At 38.8% G+C, this 23,365-nt stretch overlaps 6 non-coding genes across 6 annotated transcripts; all 6 read right to left on the reverse strand.

Moving 5' to 3' along the window:
* Positions 1-7,082: 7,082 nt before the first annotated feature.
* trnai-aau (transfer RNA isoleucine (anticodon AAU)) lies at positions 7,083-7,156 on the reverse strand. The gene has a single exon. It is a non-coding gene; the product is annotated as a tRNA-Ile (tRNA).
* A 1,700-nt stretch (positions 7,157-8,856) lies between these two features.
* Positions 8,857-8,930, reverse strand: trnai-aau (transfer RNA isoleucine (anticodon AAU)). The gene has a single exon. It is a non-coding gene; the product is annotated as a tRNA-Ile (tRNA).
* A 5,205-nt stretch (positions 8,931-14,135) lies between these two features.
* trnai-aau (transfer RNA isoleucine (anticodon AAU)) lies at positions 14,136-14,209 on the reverse strand. Its single transcript has one exon. It is a non-coding gene; the product is annotated as a tRNA-Ile (tRNA).
* Positions 14,210-17,590: 3,381 nt separating this feature from the next.
* Positions 17,591-17,664, reverse strand: trnai-aau (transfer RNA isoleucine (anticodon AAU)). Its single transcript has one exon. It is a non-coding gene; the product is annotated as a tRNA-Ile (tRNA).
* A 3,262-nt stretch (positions 17,665-20,926) lies between these two features.
* trnai-aau (transfer RNA isoleucine (anticodon AAU)) lies at positions 20,927-21,000 on the reverse strand. Its single transcript has one exon. It is a non-coding gene; the product is annotated as a tRNA-Ile (tRNA).
* A 2,080-nt stretch (positions 21,001-23,080) lies between these two features.
* trnai-aau (transfer RNA isoleucine (anticodon AAU)) lies at positions 23,081-23,154 on the reverse strand. The gene has a single exon. It is a non-coding gene; the product is annotated as a tRNA-Ile (tRNA).
* Between the last annotated feature and the right edge of the window lie 211 nt (positions 23,155-23,365).

A 23,365-nucleotide genomic window follows, 5' to 3' on the forward strand; every position in this document is an offset into this window, starting at 1 on the left:
TGGTTTAGGGTTAAGGTTAGGTTTTTGGTTTAGGGTTAAGGTTAGGTTTTTGGTTTAGGGTTAAGGATAGGTTTTTGGTTTAGGGTTAAGGTTAGGTTTTTGGTTTAGGGTTAAGGTTAGGTTTTTGGTGTAGGGTTAAGGTGAGGTTTTTGGTTTAGGTTTAAGGTGAGCTTTTTGGTTAGGGTTAAGGTTAGGTTTTTGGTTTAGGGTTTAGGGTTAAGGTTAGGTTTTTGGTTTAGGGTTAAGGTTAGGTCTTTGGTTCAGGGTTTTGGGTTAAGGTTAGGTTTTTGGTTTAGGGTTAAGGTTAGGTTTTTGGTTTAGGGTTAAGGTTAGGTTTTTGGTTTAGGGTTTAGGGTTAAGGTTAGGTTTTTGGTTTAGGGTTAAGGTTAGGTTTTTGGTTTAGGGTTTAGGGTTAAGGTTAGGTTTTTGGTTTAGGGTTAAGGTTAGGTTTTTGGTTTAGGGTTAGGTTTTTGGTGTAGGGTTAAGGTTAGGTTTAGGGTTAAGGTTAGGTTTTTGGTTTAGGGTTAAGGTTAGGTTTTTGGTTTAGGGTTAAGGTTAGGTTTTTGGTTTAGGGTTAAGGTTAGGTTTTTGGTGTAGGGTTAAGGTGAGGTTTTTGGTTTAGGTTTAAGGTGAGGTTTTTGGTTAGGGTTAAGGTTAGGTTTTTGGTTTAGGGTTTAGGGTTAAGGTTAGGTTTTTGGTTTAGGGTTAAGGTTAGGTTTTTGGTTTAGGGTTTAGGGTTAAGGTTAGGTTTTTGGTTTAGGGTTAAGGTTAGGTTTTTGGTTTAGGGTTAGGTTTTTGGTGTAGGGTTAAGGTGAGGTTTTTGGTTTAGGTTTAAGGTGAGGTTTTTGGTTAGGGTTAAGGTTAGGTTTTTGGTTTAGGGTTTAGGGTTAAGGTTAGGTTTTTGGTTTAGGGTTAAGGTTAGGTCTTTGGTTCAGGGTTTTGGGTTAAGGTTAGGTTTTTGGTTTAGGGTTAAGGTTAGGTTTTTGGTTTAGGGTTAAGGTTAGGTTTTTGGTTTAGGGTTTAGGGTTAAGGTTAGGTGTTTGGTTTAGGGTTAAGGTTAGGTTTTTGGTTTAGGGTTTAGGGTTAAGGTTAGGTTTTTGGTTTAGGGTTAAGGTTAGGTTTTTGGTTTAGGGTTAGGTTTTTGGTGTAGGGTTAAGGTTAGGTTTAGGGTTAAGGTTAGGTTTTTGGTTTAGGGTTAAGGTTAGGGTTTTGGTTTAGGGTTAAGGTTAGGTTTTTGGTTTAGGGTTAAGGTTAGGTTTTTGGTTTAGGGTTAAGGTTAGGTTTTTGGTGTAGGGTTAAGGTGAGGTTTTTGGTTTAGGTTTAAGGTGAGGTTTTTGGTTAGGGTTAAGGTTAGGTTTTTGGTTTAGGGTTTAGGGTTAAGGTTAGGTTTTTGGTTTAGGGTTAAGGTTAGGTTTTTGGTTTAGGGTTTAGGGTTAAGGTTAGGTTTTTGGTTTAGGGTTAAGGTTAGGTTTTTGGTTTAGGGTTAGGTTTTTGGTGTAGGGTTAAGGTTAGGTTTAGGGTTAAGGTTAGGTTTTTGGTTTAGGGGGTTAAGGTTAGGTTTTTGGTTTAGGGTTAAGGTTAGGTTTTTGGTTTAGGGTTAAGGTTAGGTTTTTGGTTTAGGGTTAAGGTTAGGTTTTTGGTGTAGGGTTAAGGTTAGGTTTTTGGTTTAGGGTTAAGGTTAGGTTTTTGGTTTAGGGTTAAGGTTAGGTTTTTGGTGTAGGGTTAAGGTTAGGTTTAGGGTTAGGGTTAAGGTTAGGTTTTTGGTTTAGGGTTTAGGGTTAAGGTTAGGTTTTTGGTTTAGGGTTAAGGTTAGGTTTTTGGTTTAGGGTTAAGGTTAGGTTTTTGGTTTAGGGTTTAGGGTTAAGGTTAGGTTTTTGGTTTAGGGTTAAGGTTAGGTTTTTGGTTTAGGGTTAAGGTTAGGTTTTTGGTGTAGGGTTAAGTTTAGGTTTAGGGTTAAGGTTAGGTTCTTGGTTTAGGGTTAAGGTTAGGTTTTTGGTTTAGGGTTAAGGTTAGGTTTTTGGTTTAGGGTTAAGGTTAGGTTTTTGGTTTAGGGTTAAGGTTAGGTTTTTGGTGTAGGGTTTAGGGTTAAGGTTAGGTTTTTGGTTTAGGGTTTAGGGTTAAGGTTAGGTTTTTGGTTTAGGGTTAAGGTTAGGTGTTTGGTTCAGGGTTTTGGGTTAAGGTTAGGTTTTTGGTGTAGGGTTAAGGTTAGGTTTTTGGTTTAGGCTTAAGGTTAGGTTTTTGGTGTAGGGTTAAGGTTAGGTTTAGGGTTAAGGTTAGGTTTTTGGTTTAGGGTTAAGGTTAGGTTTTTGGTTTAGGGTTAAGGTTAGGTTTTTGGTTTAGGGTTTAGGGTTAAGGTTAGGTTTGTGGTTTAGGGTTAGGTTTTTGGTGTAGGGTTAAGGTTAGGTTTTTGGTTTAGGGTTAAGGTTAGGTTTTTGGTTTAGGGTTAAGGTTAGGTTTTTGGTTTAGGGTTAAGGATAGGTTTTTGGTTTAGGGTTAAGGTTAGGTTTTTGGTTTAGGGTTAAGGTTAGGTTTTTGGTGTAGGGTTAAGGTGAGGTTTTTGGTTTAGGTTTAAGGTGAGGTTTTTGGTTAGGGTTAAGGTTAGGTTTTTGGTTTAGGGTTTAGGGTTAAGGTTAGGTTTTTGGTTTAGGGTTAAGGTTAGGTCTTTGGTTCAGGGTTTTGGGTTAAGGTTAGGTTTTTGGTTTAGGGTTAAGGTTAGGTTTTTGGTTTAGGGTTAAGGTTAGGTTTTTGGTTTAGGGTTTAGGGTTAAGGTTAGGTTTTTGGTTTAGGGTTAAGGTTAGGTTTTTGGTTTAGGGTTTAGGGTTAAGGTTAGGTTTTTGGTTTAGGGTTAAGGTTAGGTTTTTGGTTTAGGGTTAGGTTTTTGGTGTAGGGTTAAGGTTAGGTTTAGGGTTAAGGTTAGGTTTTTGGTTTAGGGTTAAGGTTAGGTTTTTGGTTTAGGGTTAAGGTTAGGTTTTTGGTTTAGGGTTAAGGTTAGGTTTTTGGTTTAGGGTTAAGGTTAGGTTTTTGGTGTAGGGTTAAGGTGAGGTTTTTGGTTTAGGTTTAAGGTGAGGTTTTTGGTTAGGGTTAAGGTTAGGTTTTTGGTTTAGGGTTTAGGGTTAAGGTTAGGTTTTTGGTTTAGGGTTAAGGTTAGGTTTTTGGTTTAGGGTTTAGGGTTAAGGTTAGGTTTTTGGTTTAGGGTTAAGGTTAGGTTTTTGGTTTAGGGTTAAGGTTAGGTTTTTGGTTTAGGGTTTAGGGTTAAGGTTAGGTTTTTGGTTTAGGGTTAAGGTTAGGTTTTTGGTTTAGGGTTTAGGGTTAAGGTTAGGTTTTTGGTTTAGGGTTAAGGTTAGGTTTTTGGTTTAGGGTTAGGTTTTTGGTGTAGGGTTAAGGTTAGGTTTAGGGTTAAGGTTAGGTTTTTGGTTTAGGGTTAAGGTTAGGGTTTTGGTTTAGGGTTAAGGTTAGGTTTTTGGTTTAGGGTTAAGGTTAGGTTTTTGGTTTAGGGTTAAGGTTAGGTTTTTGGTGTAGGGTTAAGGTGAGGTTTTTGGTTTAGGTTTAAGGTGAGGTTTTTGGTTAGGGTTAAGGTTAGGTTTTTGGTTTAGGGTTTAGGGTTAAGGTTAGGTTTTTGGTTTAGGGTTAAGGTTAGGTTTTTGGTTTAGGGTTTAGGGTTAAGGTTAGGTTTTTGGTTTAGGGTTAAGGTTAGGTTTTTGGTTTAGGGTTAGGTTTTTGGTGTAGGGTTAAGGTTAGGTTTAGGGTTAAGGTTAGGTTTTTGGTTTAGGGTTAAGGTTAGGTTTTTGGTTTAGGGTTAAGGTTAGGTTTTTGGTTTAGGGTTAAGGTTAGGTTTTTGGTTTAGGGTTAAGGTTAGGTTTTTGGTGTAGGGTTAAGGTTAGGTTTTTGGTTTAGGGTTAAGGTTAGGTTTTTGGTTTAGGGTTAAGGTTAGGTTTTTGGTGTAGGGTTAAGGTTAGGTTTAGGGTTAGGGTTAAGGTTAGGTTTTTGGTTTAGGGTTTAGGGTTAAGGTTAGGTTTTTGGTTTAGGGTTAAGGTTAGGTTTTTGGTTTAGGGTTTAGGGTTAAGGTTAGGTTTTTGGTTTAGGGTTAAGGTTAGGTTTTTGGTTTAGGGTTAAGGTTAGGTTTTTGGTGTAGGGTTAAGGTTAGGTTTAGGGTTAAGGTTAGGTTTTTGGTTTAGGGTTAAGGTTAGGTTTTTGGTTTAGGGTTAAGGTTAGGTTTTTGGTTTAGGGTTAAGGTTAGGTTTTTGGTTTAGGGTTAAGGTTAGGTTTTTGGTGTAGGGTTAAGGTTAGGTTTTTGGTTTAGGGTTAAGGTTAGGTTTTTGGTTTAGGGTTAAGGTTAGGTTTTTGGTGTAGGGTTAAGGTTAGGTTTTTGGTTTATGGTTTAGGGTTAAGGTTAGGTTTTTGGTATAGGGTTTAGGGTTAAGGTTAGGTTTTTGGCTTAGGGTTAAGGTTAGGTTTTTGGTTTAGGGTTAAGGTTAGGTTTTTGGTTTAGGGTTAAGGTTAGGTTTTTGGTTTAGGGTTAAGGTTAGGTTTTTGGTTTAGGGTTTAGGGTTAAGGTTAGGTTTTTGGTTTAGGGTTAAGGTTAGGTTTTTGGTTTAGGGTTTAGGGTTAAGGTTAGGTTTTTGGTTTAGGGTTAAGGTTAGGTTTTTGGTTTAGGGTTAGGTTTTTGGTGTAGGGTTAAGGTTAGGTTTAGGGTTAAGGTTAGGTTTTTGGTTTAGGGTTAAGGTTAGGTTTTTGGTTTAGGGTTAAGGTTAGGTTTTTGGTTTAGGGTTAAGGTTAGGTTTTTGGTTTAGGGTTAAGGTTAGGTTTTTGGTGTAGGGTTAAGGTGAGGTTTTTGGTTTAGGTTTAAGGTGAGGTTTTTGGTTAGGGTTAAGGTTAGGTTTTTGGTTTAGGGTTTAGGGTTAAGGTTAGGTTTTTGGTTTAGGGTTAAGGTTAGGTTTTTGGTTTAGGGTTAAGGTTAGGTTTTTGGTTTAGGGTTAAGGTTAGGTTTTTGGTTTAGGGTTAAGGTTAGGTTTTTGGTGTAGGGTTAAGGTTAGGTTTTTGGTTTAGGGTTAAGGTTAGGTTTTTGGTTTAGGGTTAAGGTTAGGTTTTTGGTGTAGGGTTAAGGTTAGGTTTAGGGTTAGGGTTAAGGTTAGGTTTTTGGTTTAGGGTTTAGGGTTAAGGTTAGGTTTTTGGTTTAGGGTTAAGGTTAGGTTTTTGGTTTAGGGTTTAGGGTTAAGGTTAGGTTTTTGGTTTAGGGTTAAGGTTAGGTTTTTGGTTTAGGGTTAAGGTTAGGTTTTTGGTGTAGGGTTAAGGTTAGGTTTGTGGTTTAGGGTTAAGGTTAGGTTTTTGGTTTAGGGTTAAGGTTAGGTTTTTGGTGTAGGGTTAAGGTTAGGTTTTTGGTTTAGGGTTAAGGTTAGGTTTTTGGTTTAGGGTTAAGATTAGGTTTTTGGTGTAGGGTTAAGGTTAGGTTTTTGGTTTATGGTTTAGGGTTAAGGTTAGGTTTTTGGTATAGGGTTTAGGGTTAAGGTTAGGTTTTTGGCTTAGGGTTAAGGTTAGGTTTTTGGTTTAGGGTTAAGGTTAGGTTTTTGGTTTAGGGTTAAGGTTAGGTTTTTGGTTTAGGGTTAAGGTTAGGTTTTTGGTTTAGGGTTTAGGGTTAAGGTTAGGTTTTTGGTTTAGGGTTAAGGTTAGGTTTTTGGTTTAGGGTTTAGGGTTAAGGTTAGGTTTTTGGTTTAGGGTTAAGGTTAGGTTTTTGGTTTAGGGTTAGGTTTTTGGTGTAGGGTTAAGGTTAGGTTTAGGGTTAAGGTTAGGTTTTTGGTTTAGGGTTAAGGTTAGGTTTTTGGTTTAGGGTTAAGGTTAGGTTTTTGGTTTAGGGTTAAGGTTAGGTTTTTGGTTTAGGGTTAAGGTTAGGTTTTTGGTTTAGGGTTAAGGTTAGGTTTTTGGTGTAGGGTTAAGGTGAGGTTTTTGGTTTAGGTTTAAGGTGAGGTTTTTGGTTAGGGTTAAGGTTAGGTTTTTGGTTTAGGGTTTAGGTTAGGTTTTTGGTTTAGGGTTAAGGTTAGGTTTTTGGTTTAGGGTTAAGGTTAGGTTTTTGGTGTAGGGTTAAGGTTAGGTTTTTGGTTTAGGGTTAAGGCTAGGTTTTTGGTGTAGGGTTAAGGTGAGGTTTTTGGTTTAGGTTTAAGGTGAGGTTTTTGGTTAGGGTTAAGGTTAGGTTTTTGGTTTAGGGTTAAGGTTAGGTTTTTGGTGTAGGGTTAAGGTTAGGTTTTTGGTTTAGGTTTAAGGTGAGGTTTTTGGTTAGGGTTAAGGTTAGGTTTTTGGTTTAGGGTTTAGGGTTAAGGTTAGGTTTTTGGTTCAGGGTTAAGGTTAGGTTTTTGGTTTAGGGTTTAGGGTTAAGGTTAGGTTTTTGGTTTAGGGTTAAGGTTAGGTTTTTGGTTTAGGGTTAGGTTTTTGGTGTAGGGTTAAGGTTAGGTTTAGGGTTAAGGTTAGGTTTTTGGTTTAGGGTTAAGGTTAGGTTTTTGGTTTAGGGTTAAGGTTAGGTTTTTGGTTTAGGGTTAAGGTTAGGTTTTTGGTTTAGGGTTAAGGCTAGGTTTTTGGTGTAGGGTTAAGGTGAGGTTTTTGGTTTAGGTTTAAGGTGAGGTTTTTGGTTAGGGTTAAGGTTAGGTTTTTGATTTAGGGTTAAGGTTAAAGTAAGGTTAAAAGAGAACAGGTTAGGGTTAGTGGTTATGGAAAATAGGATTTTGAATGGGATTGAATTGTGTGTTCCCACAAGGTTAGCTGTACAAGACTATGTGTGTGTGTGTGTGTGTGTGTGTGTGTGTGTGTGTGAATATTGAATGAATCAAATGATTGATGGACCCGTCTATCTGTTTCTTCACCATTCTGTCTCTCTGTCTCTTAGTCCATGAAGTCCCTGTCCTCCTTCCTTCCTTGGATGATAAAAGACGAATGAAAACTCCTACAATTAAAAAAAAAACTCCTACAATAAAATGTCACTCCACAATAACAATCGACAATTCATACTACTAATTTAAAACGCATATGGTAGAACCCAATCAATAGAGTTATAGGACACTGTAGACATTCATAGTAAAAATACAAATAAATCCTGCTGGCCAGTACGGGTATCGAACCCGCGACCTTCGCGTTATTAGCACGACGCTCTAACCAACTGAGCTAACCGGCCTGAGATAATGATCAATCTACGGAACGGGGATACACCCATATATGGGTCTGGAGGTGGTCGCTTATCTACAATGTCTACGTTCTACCATTAGAGGGCAGAGAACGTAAACAAATCCAGCTCAGTTCCAAGGACTCCCTTCTACACTGTCAATGATCAACACTATGGCTGTTGGGAACCCTGTACATTAGTGAGCGCTGTTGTGGCTCTGTACATTAGTGAGGGCTGTTGGGGCCCTGTACATTAGTGAGGGCTGTTGGGGCTCTGTACATTAGTGAGGGCTGTTGGAACCCTGTACATTAGTGAGGGCTGTTGGGGCCCTATTTCAACTCCAGATGACATAACCTAGCTAGCAGAGACAGCATGTTAACTATGAAAGTATCGATCCAGCAACAATGTCGAGGTCAAAAACGAAAGGAACTATATTAAACCAAGCTGACTTCGTAAGATAAGTCAACTCGGGCGGAAATAATGAACAGGCTGAACGTACATTTCTGTGACTATCTAGATAACTTTAGCTTGTCATTCCTGTTTACAGAGTGTTAGTCCCCATGAGAGCAAATGCTATTTATATGGGGTTTAGGGTTAAAGTTAGAATTAGGTTTAGGAGCTAGGGTTAGGTTTAGGGTTAAGGTTAGGTTTTTGGTTTAGGGTTAAGGTTAAGGTTAAGGTTAGGTTTAGGGTTAAGGTTAGGTTTTTGGTTTAGGGTTAAGGTTAGGTTTTTGGTTTAGGGTTAAGGTTAGGTTTTTGGTTTAGGGTTTAGGGTTAAGGTTAGGTTTTTGGTTTAGGGTTAAGGTTAGGTTTTTGGTTTAGGGTTAAGGTTAGGTTTTTGGTGTAGGGTTAAGTTTAGGTTTAGGGTTAAGGTTAGGTTCTTGGTTTAGGGTTAAGGTTATGTTTTTGGTTTAGGGTTAAGGTTAGGTTTTTGGTTTAGGGTTAAGGTTAGGTTTTTGGTTTAGGGTTAAGGTTAGGTTTTTGGTGTAGGGTTTAGGGTTAAGGTTAGGTTTTTGGTTTAGGGTTAAGGTTAGGTTTTTGGTTTAGGGTTAAGGTTAGGTTTTTGGTGTAGGGTTAAGGTTAGGTTTTTGGTTTAGGGTTTAGGGTTAAGGTTAGGTTTTTGGTTTAGGGTTAAGGTTAGGTTTTTGGTTTAGGGTTAAAGTTAGGTTTTTGGTGTAGGGTTAAGGTGAGGTTTTTGGTTAGGGTTAAGGTTAGGTTTTTGATTTAGGGTTAAGGTTAGGTTTCTGGTTTAGGGTTAAGGTTAGGTTTTTGATTTAGGGTTAAGGTTAAAGTAAGGTTAAAAGAGAACAGGTTAGGGTTAGTGGTTATGGAAAATAGGATTTTGAATGGGATTGAATTGTGTGTTCCCACAAGGTTAGCTGTACAAGACTATGTGTGTGCGTGTGTGTGTGTGTGTGTGTGTGTGTGAATATTGAATGAATCAAATGATTGATGGACCCGTCTATCTGTTTCTTCACCATTCTGTCTCTCTGTCTCTTAGTCCATGAAGTCCCTGTCCTCCTTCCTTCCTTGGATGATAAAAGACGAATGAAAAGTCCTACCATTAAAAAAAAAACTCCTACAATAAAATGTCACTCCACAATAACAATCGACAATTCATACTACTAATTTAAAACGCATATGGTAGAACCCAATTAAAAGAGTTATGAGACACTGTAGACATTCATAGTAAAAATACTAATAAATCCTGCTGGCCAGTACAGGTATCGAACCCGCGACCTTCGCGTTATTAGCACGACGCTCTAACCAACTGAGCTAACCGGCCTAAGATAATGATCAATCTACGGAAGAGGTATACACCCATATATGGGTCTGGAGGTGGTCGCTTATCTACAATGTCTACGTTCTACCATTAGAGGGCAGAGAACGTAAACAAATCCAGCTCAGTTCCAAGGACTCCCTTCTACACTGTCAATGATCAACACTATGGCTGTTGGGAACCCTGTACATTAGTGAGGGCTGTTGGGGCCCTGTACATTAGTGAGGGCTGTTGGGGCTCTGTACATTAGTGAGGGCTGTTGGGGCTCTGTACATTAGTGAGGGCTGTTGGGGCCCTGTACATTAGTGAGGGCTGTTGGGGCCCTATTTCAACTCCAGATGACATAACCTAGCTAGCAGAGACAGCATGTTAACTATGAAAGTATCGATCCAGCAACAATGTCGAGGTCAAAAACGAAAGGAACTATATTAAACCAAGCTGACTTCGTAAGATAAGTCAACTCGGGCGGAAATAATGAACAGGCTGAACGTACATTTCTGTGACTATCTAGATAACTTTAGCTTGTCATTCCTGTTTACAGAGTGTTAGTCCCCACGAGAGCAAATGCTATTTATATGGGGTTTAGGGTTAAACTTAGAATTAGGTTTAGGAGCTAGGGTTAGGTTTAGGGTTAAGGTTAGGTTTTTGGTTTAGGGTTAAGGTTAAGGTTAGGTTTAGGGTTAAGGTTAGGTTTTTGGTTTAGGGTTAAGGTTAGGTTTTTGGTTTAGGGTTAAGGTTAGGTTTTTGGTTTAGGGTTTAGGGTTAAGGTTAGGTTTTTGGTTTAGGGTTAAGGTTAGGTTTAGGGTTTAGGGTTTAGGGTTAAGGTTAGGTTTTTGGTTTAGGGTTAAGGTTAGGTTTTTGGTTTAGCGTTAAGGTTAGGTTTTTGGTTTAGGGTTAGGTTTTTGGTGTAGGGTTAAGGTTAGGTTTTTGATTTAGGGTTAAGGTTAGGTTTTTGATTTAGGGTTAAGGTTAGGTTTAGGGTTAAGGTTAGGTTTTTGGTTTAGGGTTAAGGTTAAGGTTAGGTTTTTGGTTTAGGGTTAAGGTTAGGTTTTTGGTTTAGGGTTAAGGTTAGGTTTTTGATTTAGGGTTAAGGTTAGGTTTTTGATTTAGGGTTAAGGTTAGGTTTTTGATTTAGGGTTAAGGTTAGGTTTTTGGTTTAGGGTTAAGGTTAGGTTTTTGGTGTAGGGTTAAGGTGAGGTTTTTGGTTTAGGTTTAAGGTGAGGTTTTTGGTTATGGTTAAGGTTAGGTTTTTGGTTTAGGGTTAAGGTTAGGTTTTTGGTTTAGGGTTTAGGGTTAAGGTTAGGTTTTTGGTTTAGGGTTAAGGTTAGGTTTTTGGTTTAGGGTTAAGGTTAGGTTTTTGGTGTAGGGTTAAGGTTAGGTTTGTGGTTTAGGGTTAAGGTTAGGTTTTTGGTTTAGGGTTAAGGTTAGGTTTTTGGTGTAGGGTTAAGGTTAGGTTTTTGGTTTAGGGTTAAGGTTAGGTTTTTGGTTTAGGGTTAAGGTTAGGTTTTTGGTGTAGGGTTAAGGTTAGGTTTTTGGTTTATGGTTTAGGGTTAAGGTTAGGTTTTTGGTATAGGGTTTAGGGTTAAGGTTAGGTTTTTGGCTTAGGGTTAAGGTTAGGTTTTTGGTTTAGGGTTAAGGTTAGGTTTTTGGTTTAGGGTTAAGGTTAGGTTTTTGGTTTAGGGTTAAGGTTAGGTTTTTGGTTTAGGGTTTAGGGTTAAGGTTAGGTTTTTGGTTTAGGGTTAAGGTTAGGTTTTTGGTTTAGGGTTTAGGGTTAAGGTTAGGTTTTTGGTTTAGGGTTAAGGTTAGGTTTTTGGTTTAGGGTTAGGTTTTTGGTGTAGGGTTAAGGTTAGGGTTAGGGTTAGAGAGGGCAAATGAGAGCAAATGCTATTTATATGGGGTTTAGGGTTAAAGTTAGAATTAGGTTTAGGAGCTAGGGTTAGGTTTAGGGTTAAGGTTAGGTTTTTGGTTTAGGGTTAAGGTTAGGTTTTTGGTTTAGGGTTAAGGTTAGGTTTTTGGTTTAGGGTTAAGGTTAGGTTTTTGGTTTAGGGTTAAGGTTAGGTTTTTGGTTTAGGGTTTAGGGTTAAGGTTAGGTTTTTGGTTTAGGGTTAAGGTTAGGTTTTTGGTTTAGGGTTTAGGGTTAAGGTTAGGTTTTTGGTTTAGGGTTAAGGTTAGGTTTTTGGTTTAGGGTTAGGTTTTTGGTGTAGGGTTAAGGTTAGGTTTAGGGTTAAGGTTAGGTTTTTGGTTTAGGGTTAAGGTTAGGTTTTTGGTTTAGGGTTAAGGTTAGGTTTTTGGTTTAGGGTTAAGGTTAGGTTTTTGGTTTAGGGTTAAGGTTAGGTTTTTGGTGTAGGGTTAAGGTGAGGTTTTTGGTTTAGGTTAGGTGAGGTTTTTGGTTAGGGTTAAGGTTAGGTTTTTGGTTTAGGGTTTAGGGTTAAGGTTAGGTTTTTGGTTTAGGGTTAAGGTTAGGTTTTTGGTTTAGGGTTTAGGGTTAAGGTTAGGTTTTTGGTTTAGGGTTAAGGTTAGGTTTTTGGTTTAGGGTTAGGTTTTTGGTGTAGGGTTAAGGTTAGGTTTAGGGTTAAGGTTAGGTTTTTGGTTTAGGGTTAAGGTTAGGTTTTTGGTTTAGGGTTAAGGTTAGGTTTTTGGTTTAGGGTTAAGGTTAGGTTTTTGGTTTAGGGTTAAGGTTAGGTTTTTGGTGTAGGGTTAAGGTTAGGTTTTTGGTTTAGGGTTAAGGTTAGGTTTTTGGTTTAGGGTTAAGGTTAGGTTTTTGGTGTAGGGTTAAGGTTAGGTTTAGGGTTAGGGTTAAGGTTAGGTTTTTGGTTTAGGGTTTAGGGTTAAGGTTAGGTTTTTGGTTTAGGGTTAAGGTTAGGTTTTTGGTTTAGGGTTTAGGGTTAAGGTTAGGTTTTTGGTTTAGGGTTAAGGTTAGGTTTTTGGTTTAGGGTTAAGGTTAGGTTTTTGGTGTAGGGTTAAGGTTAGGTTTAGGGTTAAGGTTAGGTTTTTGGTTTAGGGTTAAGGTTAGGTTTTTGGTTTAGGGTTAAGGTTAGGTTTTTGGTTTAGGGTTAAGGTTAGGTTTTTGGTTTAGGGTTAAGGTTAGGTTTTTGGTGTAGGGTTAAGGTTAGGTTTTTGGTTTAGGGTTAAGGTTAGGTTTTTGGTTTAGGGTTAAGGTTAGGTTTTTGGTGTAGGGTTAAGGTTAGGGTTAGGGTTAGGGTTAGGGTTAGGGTTAGGGTTAGGGTTAGGTTTTTGGTTTAGGGTTAAGGTTAGGTTTTTGATTTAGGGTTAAGGTTAAAGTAAGGTTAAAAGAGAACAGGTTAGGGTTAGTGGTTATGGAAAATAGGATTTTGAATGGGATTGAATTGTGTGTTCCCACAAGGTTAGATGTACAAGACTATGTGTGTGTGTGTGTGTGTGTGTGTGTGTGTGTGTGAATATTGAATGAATCAAATGATTGATGGACCCGTCTATCTGTTTCTTCACCATTCTGTCTCTCTGTCTCTTAGTCCATGAAGTCCCTGTCCTCCTTCCTTCCTTGGATGATAAAAGACGAATGAAAACTCCTACAATTAAAAAAAAAACTCCTACAATAAAATGTCACTCCACAATAACAATCGACAATTCATACTACTAATTTAAAACGCATATGGTAGAACCCAATCAATAGAGTTATAAGACACTGTAGACATTCATAGTAAAAATACAAATAAATCCTGCTGGCCAGTACGGGTATCGAACCTGCAACCTTCGCGTTATTAGCACGACGCTCTAACTAACTGAGCTAACCGGCCTGAGATAATGATCAATCTACGGAACGGGGATACACCCATATATGGGTCTGGAGGTGGTCGCTTATCTACAATGTCTACGTTCTACCATTAGAGGGCAGAGAACGTAAACAAATCCAGCTCAGTTCCAAGGACTCCCTTCTACACTGTCAATGATCAACACTATGGCTGTTGGGAACCCTGTACATTAGTGAGCGCTGTTGTGGCTCTGTACATTAGTGAGGGCTGTTGGGGCCCTGTACATTAGTGAGGGCTGTTGGGGCTCTGTACATTAGTGAGGGCTGTTGGAACCCTGTACATTAGTGAGGGCTGTTGGGGCCCTATTTCAACTCCAGATGACATAACCTAGCTAGCAGAGACAGCATGTTAACTATGAAAGTATCGATCCAGCAACAATGTCGAGGTCAAAAACGAAAGGAACTATATTAAACCAAGCTGACTTCGTAAGATAAGTCAACTCGGGCGGAAATAATGAACAGGCTGAACGTACATTTCTGTGACTATCTAGATAACTTTAGCTTGTCATTCCTGTTTACAGAGTGTTAGTCCCCACGAGAGCAAATGCTATTTATATGGGGTTTAGGGTTAAAGTTAGAATTAGGTTTAGGAGCTAGGGTTAGGTTTAGGGTTAAGGTTAGGTTTTTGGTTTAGGGTTAAGGTTAAGGTTAAGGTTAGGTTTAGGGTTAAGGTTAGGTTTTTGGTTTAGGGTTAAGGTTAGGTTTTTGGTTTAGGGTTAAGGTTAGGTTTTTGGTTTAGGGTTTAGGGTTAAGGTTAGGTTTTTGGTTTAGGGTTAAGGTTAGGTTTTTGGTTTAGGGTTTAGGGTTAAGGTTAGGTTTTTGGTGTAGGGTTAAGGTTAGGTTTTTGGTTTAGGGTTAAGGTTAGGTTTTTGGTTTAGGGTTAAGGTTAGGTTTTTGGTGTAGGGTTAAGGTTAGGGTTAGGGTTAGGGTTAGGGTTAGGGTTAGGGTTAGGTTTTTGGTTTAGGGTTAAGGTTAGGTTTTTGATTTAGGGTTAAGGTTAAAGTAAGGTTAAAAGAGAACAGGTTAGGGTTAGTGGTTATGGAAAATAGGATTTTGAATGGGATTGAATTGTGTGTTCCCACAAGGTTAGATGTACAAGACTATGTGTGTGTGTGTGTGTGTGTGTGTGTGTGTGTGAATATTGAATGAATCAAATGATTGATGGACCCGTCTATCTGTTTCTTCACCATTCTGTCTCTCTGTCTCTTAGTCCATGAAGTCCCTGTCCTCCTTCCTTCCTTGGATGATAAAAGACGAATGAAAACTCCTACAATTAAAAAAAAAACTCCTACAATAAAATGTCACTCCACAATAACAATCGACAATTCATACTACTAATTTAAAACGCATATGGTAGAACCCAATCAATAGAGTTATAAGACACTGTAGACATTCATAGTAAAAATACAAATAAATCCTGCTGGCCAGTACGGGTATCGAACCCGCAACCTTCGCGTTATTAGCACGACGCTCTAACTAACTGAGCTAACCGGCCTGAGATAATGATCAATCTACGGAACGGGGATACACCCATATATGGGTCTGGAGGTGGTCGCTTATCTACAATGTCTACGTTCTACCATTAGAGGGCAGAGAACGTAAACAAATCCAGCTCAGTTCCAAGGACTCCCTTCTACACTGTCAATGATCAACACTATGGCTGTTGGGAACCCTGTACATTAGTGAGCGCTGTTGTGGCTCTGTACATTAGTGAGGGCTGTTGGGGCCCTGTACATTAGTGAGGGCTGTTGGGGCTCTGTACATTAGTGAGGGCTGTTGGAACCCTGTACATTAGTGAGGGCTGTTGGGGCCCTATTTCAACTCCAGATGACATAACCTAGCTAGCAGAGACAGCATGTTAACTATGAAAGTATCGATCCAGCAACAATGTCGAGGTCAAAAACGAAAGGAACTATATTAAACCAAGCTGACTTCGTAAGATAAGTCAACTCGGGCGGAAATAATGAACAGGCTGAACGTACATTTCTGTGACTATCTAGATAACTTTAGCTTGTCATTCCTGTTTACAGAGTGTTAGTCCCCACGAGAGCAAATGCTATTTATATGGGGTTTAGGGTTAAAGTTAGAATTAGGTTTAGGAGCTAGGGTTAGGTTTAGGGTTAAGGTTAGGTTTTTGGTTTAGGGTTAAGGTTAAGGTTAAGGTTAGGTTTAGGGTTAAGGTTAGGTTTTTGGTTTAGGGTTAAGGTTAGGTTTTTGGTTTAGGGTTAAGGTTAGGTTTTTGGTTTAGGGTTTAGGGTTAAGGTTAGGTTTTTGGTTTAGGGTTAAGGTTAGGTTTTTGGTTTAGGGTTTAGGGTTAAGGTTAGGTTTTTGGTTTAGGGTTAAGGTTAGGTTTTTGGTTTAGGGTTAAGGTTAGGTTTTTGGTGTAGGGTTAAGTTTAGGTTTAGGGTTAAGGTTAGGTTCTTGGTTTAGGGTTAAGGTTAGGTTTTTGGTTTAGGGTTAAGGTTAGGTTTTTGGTTTAGGGTTAAGGTTAGGTTTTTGGTGTAGGGTTTAGGGTTAAGGTTAGGTTTTTGGTTTAGGGTTAAGGTTAGGTTTTTGGTTTAGGGTTAAGGTTAGGTTTTTTGTGTAGGGTTAAGGTTAGGTTTTTGGTTTAGGGTTTAGGGTTAAGGTTAGGTTTTTGGTTTAGGGTTAAGGTTAGGTTTTTGGTTTAGGGTTAAGGTTAAGGTTAAGGTTAGGTTTAGGGTTAAGGTTAGGTTTTTGGTTTAGGGTTAAGGTTAGGTTTTTGGTTTAGGGTTAAGGTTAGGTTTTTGGTTTAGGGTTTAGGGTTAAGGTTAGGTTTTTGGTTTAGGGTTAAGGTTAGGTTTTTGGTTTAGGGTTTAGGGTTAAGGTTAGGTTTTTGGTTTAGGGTTAAGGTTAGGTTTTTGGTTTAGGGTTAAGGTTAGGTTTTTGGTTTAGGGTTAAGTTTAGGTTTAGGGTTAAGGTTAGGTTCTTGGTTTAGGGTTAAGGTTAGGTTTTTGGTTTAGGGTTAAGGTTAGGTTTTTGGTTTAGGGTTAAGGTTAGGTTTTTGGTTTAGGGTTAAGGTTAGGTTTTTGGTGTAGGGTTTAGGGTTAAGGTTAGGTTTTTGGTTTAGGGTTAAGGTTAGGTTTTTGGTTTAGGGTTAAGGTTAGGTTTTTGGTGTAGGGTTAAGGTTAGGTTTTTGGTTTAGGGTTTAGGGTTAAGGTTAGGTTTTTGGTTTAGGGTTAAGGTTAGGTTTTTGGTTTAGGGTTTAGGGTTAAGGTTAGGTTTTTGGTTTAGGGTTAAGGTTAGGTTTTTGGTTTAGGGTTAAGGTTAGGTTTTTGGTGTAGGGTTAAGGTTAGGTTTAGGGTTAAGGTTAGGTTTTTGGTTTAGGGTTAAGGTTAGGTTTTTGGTTTAGGGTTAAGGTTAGGTTTTTGGTTTAGGGTTAAGGTTAGGTTTTTGGTTTAGGGTTAAGGTTAGGTTTTTGGTGTAGGGTTAAGGTTAGGTTTTTGGTTTAGGGTTAAGGTTAGGTTTTTGGTATAGGGTTAAGGTTAGGTTTTTGGTGTAGGGTTAAGGTTAGGTTTTTGGTTTAGGGTTTAGGGTTAAGGTTAGGTTTTTGGTGTAGGGTTTAGGGTTAAGGTTAGGTTTTTGGCTTAGGGTTAAGGTTAGGTTTTTGGCTTAGGGTTAAGGTTAGGTTTTTGGGTTAGGGTTAAGGTTAGGTTTTTGGATTAGGGTTAAGGTTAGGTTTTTGGTTTAGGGTTTAGGGTTAAGGTTAGGTTTTTGGTTTAGGGTTAAGGTTAGGTTTTTGGTTTAGGGTTTAGGGTTAAGGTTAGGTTTTTGGTTTAGGGCTAAGGTTAGGTTTTTGGTTTAGGGTTTAGGGTTAAGGTTAGGTTTTTGGTTTAGGGTTAAGGTTAGGTTTTTGGTTTAGGGTTAAGGTTAGGTTTTTGGTGTAGGGTTAAGGTTAGGTTTAGGGTTAAGGTTAGGTTTTTGGGTTAGGGTTAAGGTTAGGTTTTTGATTTAGGGTTAAGGTTAGGTTTTTGGTTTAGGGTTAAGGTTAGGTTTTTGGTTTAGGGTTTAGGGTTAAGGTTAGGTTTTTGGGTTAGGGTTAAGGTTGGGTTTTTGGTTTAGGGTTTAGGGTTAAGGTTAGGTTTTTGGTTTAGGGTTAAGGTTAGGTTTTTGGTTTAGGGTTTAGGGTTATAGGTTAGGTTTTTGGTTTAGGGTTAAGGTTTAGTTTTTGGTTTAGGGTTAAGGTTAGGTTTTTGGTTTAGGGTTAAGGTTAGGTTTTTGGTTTAGGGTTAAGGTTAGGTTTTTGGTTTAGGGTTAAGGTTAGGTTTTTGGTTTAGGGTTTAGGGGGTTAGGTTTTTGGTGTAGGGTTAAGGTTAGGTTTTTGGTTTAGGGTTAAGGTTAGGTTTTTGGTTTAGGGGGTTAGGTTTTTGGTTTAGGGTTAAGGTTAGGTTTTTGGTTTAGGGTTAAGGTTAGGTTTTTGATTTAGGGTTAAGGTTAAAGTAAGGTTAAAAGAGAACAGGTTAGGGTTAGTGGTTATGGAAAATAGGATTTTGAATGGGATTGAATTGTGTGTTCCCACAAGGTTAGCTGTACAAGACTATGTGTGTGTGTGTGTGTGTGTGTGTGTGTGTGTGAATATTGAATGAATCAAATGATTGATGGACCCGTCTATCTGTTTCTTCACCATTCTGTCTCTCTGTCTCTTAGTCCATGAAGTCCCTGTCCTCCTTCCTTCCTTGGATGATAAAAGACGAATGAAAACTCCTACAATTAAAAAAAAAACTCCTACAATAAAATGTCACTCCACAATAACAATCGACAATTCATACTACTAATTTAAAACGCATATGGTAGAACCCAATCAATAGAGTTATAAGACACTGTAGACATTCATAGTAAAAATACAAATAAATCCTGCTGGCCAGTACGGGTATCGAACCCGCGACCTTCGCGTTATTAGCACGACGCTCTAACCAACTGAGCTAACCGGCCTGAGATAATGATCAATCTACGGAACGGGGATACACCCATATATGGGTCTGGAGGTGGTCGCTTATCTACAATGTCTACGTTCTACCATTAGAGGGCAGAGAACGTAAACAAATCCAGCTCAGTTCCAAGGACTCCCTTCTACACTGTCAATGATCAACACTATGGCTGTTGGGAACCCTGTACATTAGTGAGCGCTGTTGTGGCTCTGTACATTAGTGAGGGCTGTTGGGGCCCTGTACATTAGTGAGGGCTGTTGGGGCTCTGTACATTAGTGAGGGCTGTTGGAACCCTGTACATTAGTGAGGGCTGTTGGGGCCCTATTTCAACTCCAGATGACATAACCTAGCTAGCAGAGACAGCATGTTAACTATGAAAGTATCGATCCAGCAACAATGTCGAGGTCAAAAACGAAAGGAACTATATTAAACCAAGCTGACTTCGTAAGATAAGTCAACTCGGGCGGAAATAATGAACAGGCTGAACGTACATTTCTGTGACTATCTAGATAACTTTAGCTTGTCATTCCTGTTTACAGAGTGTTAGTCCCCACGAGAGCAAATGCTATTTATATGGGGTTTAGGGTTAAAGTTAGAATTAGGTTTAGGAGCTAGGGTTAGGTTTAGGGTTAAGGTTAGGTTTTTGGTTTAGGGTTAAGGTTAAGGTTAAGGTTAGGTTTAGGGTTAAGGTTAGGTTTTTGGTTTAGGGTTAAGGTTAGGTTTTTGGTTTAGGGTTAAGGTTAGGTTTTTGGTTTAGGGTTTAGGGTTAAGGTTAGGTTTTTGGTTTAGGGTTAAGGTTAGGTTTTTGGTTTAGGGTTTAGGGTTAAGGTTAGGTTTTTGGTTTAGGGTTAAGGTTAGGTTTTTGGTTTAGGGTTAAGGTTAGGTTTTTGGTGTAGGGTTAAGTTTAGGTTTAGGGTTAAGGTTAGGTTCTTGGTTTAGGGTTAAGGTTAGGTTTTTGGTTTAGGGTTAAGGTTAGGTTTTTGGTTTAGGGTTAAGGTTAGGTTTTTGGTGTAGGGTTTAGGGTTAAGGTTAGGTTTTTGGTTTAGGGTTAAGGTTAGGTTTTTGGTTTAGGGTTAAGGTTAGGTTTTTTGTGTAGGGTTAAGGTTAGGTTTTTGGTTTAGGGTTTAGGGTTAAGGTTAGGTTTTTGGTTTAGGGTTAAGGTTAGGTTTTTGGTTTAGGGTTAAGGTTAAGGTTAAGGTTAGGTTTAGGGTTAAGGTTAGGTTTTTGGTTTAGGGTTAAGGTTAGGTTTTTGGTTTAGGGTTAAGGTTAGGTTTTTGGTTTAGGGTTTAGGGTTAAGGTTAGGTTTTTGGTTTAGGGTTAAGGTTAGGTTTTTGGTTTAGGGTTTAGGGTTAAGGTTAGGTTTTTGGTTTAGGGTTAAGGTTAGGTTTTTGGTTTAGGGTTAAGGTTAGGTTTTTGGTGTAGGGTTAAGTTTAGGTTTAGGGTTAAGGTTAGGTTCTTGGTTTAGGGTTAAGGTTAGGTTTTTGGTTTAGGGTTAAGGTTAGGTTTTTGGTTTAGGGTTAAGGTTAGGTTTTTGGTTTAGGGTTAAGGTTAGGTTTTTGGTGTAGGGTTTAGGGTTAAGGTTAGGTTTTTGGTTTAGGGTTAAGGTTAGGTTTTTGGTTTAGGGTTAAGGTTAGGTTTTTGGTGTAGGGTTAAGGTTAGGTTTTTGGTTTAGGGTTTAGGGTTAAGGTTAGGTTTTTGGTTTAGGGTTAAGGTTAGGTTTTTGGTTTAGGGTTTAGGGTTAAGGTTAGGTTTTTGGTTTAGGGTTAAGGTTAGGTTTTTGGTTTAGGGTTAAGGTTAGGTTTTTGGTGTAGGGTTAAGGTTAGGTTTAGGGTTAAGGTTAGGTTTTTGGTTTAGGGTTAAGGTTAGGTTTTTGGTTTAGGGTTAAGGTTAGGTTTTTGGTTTAGGGTTAAGGTTAGGTTTTTGGTTTAGGGTTAAGGTTAGGTTTTTGGTGTAGGGTTAAGGTTAGGTTTTTGGTTTAGGGTTAAGGTTAGGTTTTTGGTTTAGGGTTAAGGTTAGGTTTTTGGTGTAGGGTTAAGGTTAGGTTTTTGGTTTAGGGTTTAGGGTTAAGGTTAGGTTTTTGGTGTAGGGTTTAGGGTTAAGGTTAGGTTTTTGGCTTAGGGTTAAGGTTAGGTTTTTGGCTTAGGGTTAAGGTTAGGTTTTTGGGTTAGGGTTAAGGTTAGGTTTTTGGATTAGGGTTAAGGTTAGGTTTTTGGTTTAGGGTTTAGGGTTAAGGTTAGGTTTTTGGTTTAGGGTTAAGGTTAGGTTTTTGGTTTAGGGTTTAGGGTTAAGGTTAGGTTTTTGGTTTAGGGCTAAGGTTAGGTTTTTGGTTTAGGGTTTAGGGTTAAGGTTAGGTTTTTGGTTTAGGGTTAAGGTTAGGTTTTTGGTTTAGGGTTAAGGTTAGGTTTTTGGTGTAGGGTTAAGGTTAGGTTTAGGGTTAAGGTTAGGTTTTTGGGTTAGGGTTAAGGTTAGGTTTTTGATTTAGGGTTAAGGTTAGGTTTTTGGTTTAGGGTTAAGGTTAGGTTTTTGGTTTAGGGTTTAGGGTTAAGGTTAGGTTTTTGGTTTAGGGTTAAGGTTAGGTTTTTGGTTTAGGGTTTAGGGTTAAGGTTAGGTTTTTGGTTTAGGGTTAAGGTTAGGTTTTTGGTTTAGGGTTTAGGGTTAAGGTTAGGTTTTTGGTTTAGGGTTAAGGTTAGGTTTTTGGTTTAGGGTTAGGTTTTTGGTGTAGGGTTAAGGTTAGGTTTAGGGTTAAGGTTAGGTTTTTGGTTTAGGGTTAAGGTTAGGTTTTTGGTTTAGGGTTAAGGTTAGGTTTTTGGTTTAGGGTTAAGGTTAGGTTTTTGATTTAGGGTTAAGGTTAAAGTAAGGTTAAAAGAGAACAGGTTAGGGTTAGTGGTTATGGAAAATAGGATTTTGAATGGGATTGAATTGTGTGTTCCCACAAGGTTAGCTGTACAAGACTATGTGTGTGTGTGTGTGTGTGTGTGTGTGAATATTGAATGAATCAAATGATTGATGGACCCGTCTATCTGTTTCTTCACCATTCTGTCTCTCTGTCTCTTAGTCCATGAAGTCCCTGTCCTCCTTCCTTCCTTGGATGATAAAAGACGAATGAAAACTCCTACAATTAAAAAAAAAACTCCTACAATAAAATGTCACTCCACAATAACAATCGACAATTCATACTACTAATTTAAAACGCATATGGTAGAACCCAATCAATAGAGTTATAAGACACTGTAGACATTCATAGTAAAAATACAAATAAATCCTGCTGGCCAGTACGGGTATCGAACCCGCGACCTTCGCGTTATTAGCACAACGCTCTAACCAACTGAGCTAACCGGCCTGAGATAATGATCAATCTACGGAACGGGGATACACCCATATATGGGTCTGGAGGTGGTCGCTTATCTACAATGTCTACGTTCTACCATTAGAGGGCAGAGAACGTAAACAAATCCAGCTCAGTTCCAAGGACTCCCTTCTACACTGTCAATGATCAACACTATGGCTGTTGGGAACCCTGTACATTAGTGAGCGCTGTTGTGGCTCTGTACATTAGTGAGGGCTGTTGGGGCCCTGTACATTAGTGAGGGCTGTTGGGGCTCTGTACATTAGTGAGGGCTGTTGGAACCCTGTACATTAGTGAGGGCTGTTGGGGCCCTATTTCAACTCCAGATGACATAACCTAGCTAGCAGAGACAGCATGTTAACTATGAAAGTATCGATCCAGCAACAATGTCGAGGTCAAAAACGAAAGGAACTATATTAAACCAAGCTGACTTCGTAAGATAAGTCAACTCGGGCGGAAATAATGAACAGGCTGAACGTACATTTCTGTGACTATCTAGATAACTTTAGCTTGTCATTCCTGTTTACAGAGTGTTAGTCCCCACGAGAGCAAATGCTATTTATATGGGGTTTAGGGTTAAAGTTAGAATTAGGTTTAGGAGCTAGGGTTAGGTTTAGGGTTAAGGTTAGGTTTTTGGTTTAGGGTTAAGGTTAAGGTTAAGGTTAGGTTTAGGGTTAAGGTTAGGTTTTTGGTTTAGGGTTAAGGTTAGGTTTTTGGTTTAGGGTTTAGGGTTAAGGTTAGGTTTTTGGTTTAGGGTTTAGGGTTAAGGTTAGGTTTTTGGTTTAGGGTTAAGGTTAGGTTTTTGGTTTAGGGTTTAGGGTTAAGGTTAGGTTTTTGGTTTAGGGTTAAGGTTAGGTTTTTGGTTTAGGGTTAAGGTTAGGTTTTTGGTGTAGGGTTAAGTTTAGGTTTAGGGTTAAGGTTAGGTTCTTGGTTTAGGGTTAAGGTTAGGTTTTTGGTTTAGGGTTAAGGTTAGGTTTTTGGTTTAGGGTTAAGGTTAGGTTTTTGGTTTAGGGTTAAGGTTAGGTTTTTGGTGTAGGGTTTAGGGTTAAGGTTAGGTTTTTGGTTTAGGGTTAAGGTTAGGTTTTTGGTTTAGGGTTAAGGTTAGGTTTTTGGTTTAGGGTTAAGGTGAGGTTTTTGGTTTAGGTTTAAGGTGAGGTTTTTGGTTAGGGTTAAGGTTAGGTTTTTGGTTTAGGGTTTAGGGTTAAGGTTAGGTTTTTGGTTCAGGGTTAAGGTTAGGTTTTTGGTTTAGGGTTTAGGGTTAAGGTTAGGTTTTTGGTTTAGGGTTAAGGTTAGGTTTTTGGTTTAGGGTTAGGTTTTTGGTGTAGGGTTAAGGTTAGGTTTAGGGTTAAGGTTAGGTTTTTGGTTTAGGGTTAAGGTTAGGTTTTTGGTTTAGGGTTAAGGTTAGGTTTTTGGTTTAGGGTTAAGGTTAGGTTTTTGGTTTAGGGTTAAGGTTAGGTTTTTGGTGTAGGGTTAAGGTGAGGTTTTTGGTTTAGGTTTAAGGTGAGGTTTTTGGTTAGGGTTAAGGTGAGGTTTTTGGTTTAGGGTTTAGGGTTAAGGTTAGGTTTTTGGTTTAGGGTTAAGGTGAGGTTTTTGGTTAGGGTTAAGGTGAGGTTTTTGGTTTAGGTTTAAGGTGAGGTTTTTGATTTAGGGTTAAGGTTAAAGTAAGGTTAAAAGAGAACAGGTTAGGGTTAGTGGTTATGGAAAATAGGATTTTGAATGGGATTGAATTGTGTGTTCCCACAAGGTTAGCTGTACAAGACTATGTGTGTGCGTGTGTGTGTGTGTGTGTGAATATTGAATGAATCAAATGATTGATGGACCCGTCTATCTGTTTCTTCACCATTCTGTCTCTCTGTCTCTTAGTCCATGAAGTCCCTGTCCTCCTTCCTTCCTTAGTTGATAAAAGACGAATGAAAACTCCTACCATTAAAAAAAAAACTCCTACAATAAAATGTCACTCCACAATAACAATCGACAATTCATACTACTAATTTAAAACGCATATGGTAGAACCCAATCAATAGAGTTATAAGACACTGTAGACATTCATAGTAAAAATACAAATAAATCCTGCTGGCCAGTACGGGTATCGAACCCGCGACCTTCGCGTTATTAGCACGACGCTCTAACCAACTGAGCTAACCGGCCTGAGATAATGATCAATCTACGGAACGGGGATACACCCATATATGGGTCTGGAGGTGGTCGCTTATCTACAATGTCTACGTTCTACCATTAGAGGGCAGAGAACGTAAACAAATCCAGCTCAGTTCCAAGGACTCCCTTCTACACTGTCAATGATCAACACTATGGCTGTATCTCTTTCTCTGTAGTTGTAGCTGACTGTCAGTCCTGTACA

The sequence above is a fragment of the Oncorhynchus clarkii genome, unplaced genomic scaffold (assembly GCF_045791955.1).
Source record: "Oncorhynchus clarkii lewisi isolate Uvic-CL-2024 unplaced genomic scaffold, UVic_Ocla_1.0 unplaced_contig_5668_pilon_pilon, whole genome shotgun sequence".
In the NCBI taxonomy this organism is placed as follows: Eukaryota; Metazoa; Chordata; class Actinopteri; order Salmoniformes; family Salmonidae; genus Oncorhynchus; species Oncorhynchus clarkii.